Consider the following 4,553-nt stretch of genomic DNA (forward strand, 5'->3'; position numbering starts at 1 on the left):
GGAAATTTCTATCAATGATCAGATGTGTCATTTTCTGTTTAGTTTCCTCTACTGTGTGTCTCTTCATCACAAACCCCTTTGAAAAGGGGGAACCATAACTAAGTCATCATTCTGTTCTCACTGCCTAACACATGTTGGGCACTCTGCTAAATGAATAAGTAAATTAATCAGTCATTCAGCATGAACAGAAGAGCAGAAAATGAATAGAGGATGGGATAACATCCATGAATCCATCCCCTATCTTAGAAGTAAAGCACCACTACCCCAAAGCTTGTTTTCCTTTCTCTCATTGGCTTGATTTTTCTTTAGAGTCATACCACATATGTAGGTAAGACTGAACCATAAAAAATGTGTGCTTATTTTTAAGTATTTTCAACTTTATAAAAATAGCATACTTTATAAAAATAAAAAATATATTCTTCAAGTTGTACTTTTAACACCAACATGGTATTTCTAAGCTTCATCCTTGTGAATGTATACAGCTGTAGTTAACTTGTTTTCACTATAATATAATATTGCATTGAATAAACTTACTACTATTGATTTATTCATTTTGTTCACATCCATCCAGCCCCTCAACTCCCTAGATTCTGGCAGTTTTTATTTTCCAAAGATGGTACATCAATATTTTTCATACCATGTGCTCTTTTACTTTATGACTTTGCCACTACCTCATGAGGAAGTCAAGTTTAATTATCCTCTCCTCTGGGTGGGCTTGTGACTGCTTCAACCAATAGAGTACCACAGAGGTGACACTGTGACTTCTAAGGCTGGGCCATATTCTCATGAAGATGCAGCTCCCTCATTTATGAGAACACTCATGCTCACAGCTCAGGGCCATCGTGTAACAAGTCCAAATGCCCTGAAGTTGCCATATTGTGAGGAACCCAAGTTACACGGAAAGTCCACTTGTAGGAACTAGAGCTGGCAGTTCTGCATCTTAGATCAGCACAGTCCAGGTGCCAGAAACATGAGTGAAGGGGCCTGCTGGTGGTGCTGACACATCTATTGAGTTACCTCTAGCCTTTGAGTCTTGGCAGGTGACCCAGACCTCACTCTGAAGCAGAGACTAGGTAGTTCCCATGTGCCCTGTCCAAGTTCTTAATCCATGAACACAATAAGGTGGATGTTGTTTTCAACAGCTAAGTTGTGGGGTAGTTTATTGTATAGCTATACTAATCTTAACAAGCTCTTTAGTAATTGCCCCTCCTCTGGGCCCCATATTTGCCTGGGGGGGGGGATCCTCTCCTTGTCTTTAAGGCTCTTCTAACTCAGATCAACCAATGTCCTTTTTTTTTTTTAAATACTCACCATAGCTTCTTCTAACCAGATCAATTCATAATTATTTATCAAAATGTTATAAAAAGTGTCTGTTAAAATTCTCTGTGTCCCCACCAATTTCACAAGACTCCCAGTCTCCTGCTCAAGCAGAACCACCTGTCGACCATTTGCCTCTTATTACAACAGTCAACTTCATGAAAGACCTCTTTACCTTTGAGTAAATTTGTCTAAACAGTGTTCCTCACAGTGTGGTCCACAGACCATCTGCATCAGAAGCACCTGGGTCTTTATTGAAAATACAGATTTTGGGCAGCACCCCAGACACACTGATCCAGGATCTGTATATTTGTAGCAAGCACGCCAGGTGTGCCTTAAGCACATTCAAGTTTCACAATCATGAGTCTTCTGGGACCAGTTTGGGTGGGGGGTAGCACTTGGTGTAAACTTGAGAAAAGAGAAATCCTTTTCTCTTTGCCAACTAAAGCAATTAAACCCCAGTGTTCTATACCTCTAAAACCTGCTTCCCTTTTCCAGGCACTGTAAAACTATGACCCCAAGTTATACAGTAGATGCTCAGAAAGCATAGTAAATCTTGAACTTAAGATGACTAAATCAAAGAATAAATGAGAGGACATAGAATTTACTGTCTATGAATCATTGTAAAAATGATGCTGATTTTCAGATCATGGTAGGGGTTAGTGTTAAGACTAGGGAATATGCTTGTAATTTTCAATGATAGTTAAAATACATAATGGTTACACTATAAGCATACATGACTAATTATCACATTACTTTCCCTAGGAATGGGTATCTCAATTAATGCGAAATAGCCCCCCTATGGAATTTCTTTCTCATTGTGTACCCTTATAAATATTCTTTCAATTCTATCTCTCTGTTTCTAGTTAGTTGTTTAGGTGTCTGTATATACCCTGCTTCACTTCACAAAGGACTTTGAAATTTTATTCTATGTATGTATTGAAACAAATACAAACAGTTGTCAAGAGTGTTTCCATTCTCAAGCCAATATTTGGAAGAGGAGCCATCTTCTTTCCAGTCCTGTTTATCTGAGATAATTATAAAATTTGCCTACTGCTTAGCATGTCATGAAAATATCTAATAGTGTTTGAATTTAACATTAAGAAGTGTGTTCTTAGCTATAGTCATATGAATATTACAAGTTCCTCTTTCTTAACCACTGTTGGTCATTTGTATTCTTCTCATAAGCCACCTCAAAATCTATATGTAGGAAGCAGGAAAAACAAGAAATAAAAAAAAAAAATAGAAAGCGAGAGGGAGGGGGAAACCTGGAGTAGAGGGAAGGGTTCCTAGTGAGAGAACTCTCTCTCTCCAATGTTGTAAGAGTGATTGGATTCTCAACTGGCAATTTAGAGATGATCCACTGGACTGCAGCATCAGCCTGACACCTGCCTTGCATTATTTTCTTTTATATGCTGCTTTCACCCCAAAGACTTCTTCTGGTCATTTATAAATGCTTTGAAGGTAGAGGCAACATATATTTTTACTAGTGGAGCTCAAGATTATGGCAGTTGCTTCATGTGCTTTATATTTTTGTCAGAATTTCTCTCTTTGAATGAAACATAAAATAGCTCATTTTGCAACAATAACCTATAGAAATACTAACTACCACAGTAGTGAAAATGAATATAACACTGAACAATATATAGATCACATATACTATTTTATTTGATTCTCATTGTAACCCTACAATGAACATGAAAAAGAACTTATTATTATTCTCAAACTTTTTACATGTGCCCTCCCTTCTTCACGAAATACACTTTGCTCTGATACACACATGGCTTTTTCCTCCATTTCTTTCAGGTTTCACCCTCACCTACTCAAATCCCTTCCTTGATTACCCAAATAAAATAGTGTCTTGATTCCCAATAGCACTTTCACCACTTGACAAAATGTGATTTTTTTATTGTCTTTCTGCACTTGGATATAAACTCCTTTCAGGTGGGAATTTATTTTGTTTGCTGTATTTCCCAAGTCCCAAAAAAGTACCTAGCACGTACATAGTAGACGCTCAATAAATAAACAACTGAGTGCATTATGCACATTTCATAAACAAGGAACAGGAGGCGTAAGAGATGTGACCAACACAGCACATCTAAGGAGTGGCAGGTTAAGTTCTGAATGGCAGGTGCTAACAAGTCACTCTGTATTCTCAGGACCCATTACCGAGATATTGTGCTAACTTGACCTACACAATTGACTTCAAAGCATAAGTTCTGGAAGAATGTGAGATCTGGAACCTTCTTTGACCATTTTATGAGTGTTATCTGAAGCAACAAACAAAATTAAAGTGGGTCACATTTGCTGTTACCGCATAGGATGGTAGGAAAACATCTAAGCTGTGATATAGGTAGAGCAGTCTATGCCACCCTGAAAACTGTTGCACATTTATTGGGTGCTCATCTGACTTACCTGGGCCTGGAACAAGAGCTTTGGAAATCCTTCCAGAGTGCTCTTTGTCAATAAGCAAACAGTTATTTCAGCTACAGTAACAGCACCTTGAGAGGTGCTGTCATAAAAGTAGCAAAAGCCATTGGCTACTCCGTGGTAGACCATTTAGCAGTATGATGGGGAGGTGACATCACATGAGCACTGGAGAGGGGAACAGCCTTTGCCAATGGGCCCATTAATTGCAGTGTTTCAGTCTGATTATAATATAGCAATAAAGAAGAGTTTACATAATTTTAGATAGTACTTTCCCATGGCTTTTCAGGATGATTGATACACTTTTAATACTAAACACAATTTTGTTTAACTTAACTAAGAAATAGTAAACTTTTTATTGACTGCCATTCCATTGGTCTATTAACCACCCTGTTCCCTATTAACTAGCACTTTCTAACAGATCCTAAAAGTGAATGTTATAATTGCAAGTGGCCTGAAGTATCAACCATTAAAAGCCCATCATTTTGAAAGTGAAGAAATGTAGGCTAAATTGTCTTATCAGTCTTACCCAGCCAGGAAGTGATACAGTCAGAACTTGAATCCCTAATGTTCTCTCCACAACACACAATTGGATCACATTTTGTACAAGGTTTGCCATTCCCAGTCTGTTAAAGGATTCTGAAATGAATGGCCTTGAAGCATGGCAACATTGGGAAGTAACCAAATGACTTATAAATCATTGTGGGAAATATAGATGAAATTATTTTCATTACACTTTTCATGTTCTTTGGATAGTGGTCTATCTCTGAAAATTATAATGTCAATAAGGGTTATATATTATAAATACA

The sequence above is a fragment of the Eptesicus fuscus genome, chromosome 6, assembly GCF_027574615.1.
Source record: "Eptesicus fuscus isolate TK198812 chromosome 6, DD_ASM_mEF_20220401, whole genome shotgun sequence".
Taxonomy (NCBI): Eukaryota; Metazoa; Chordata; class Mammalia; order Chiroptera; family Vespertilionidae; genus Eptesicus; species Eptesicus fuscus.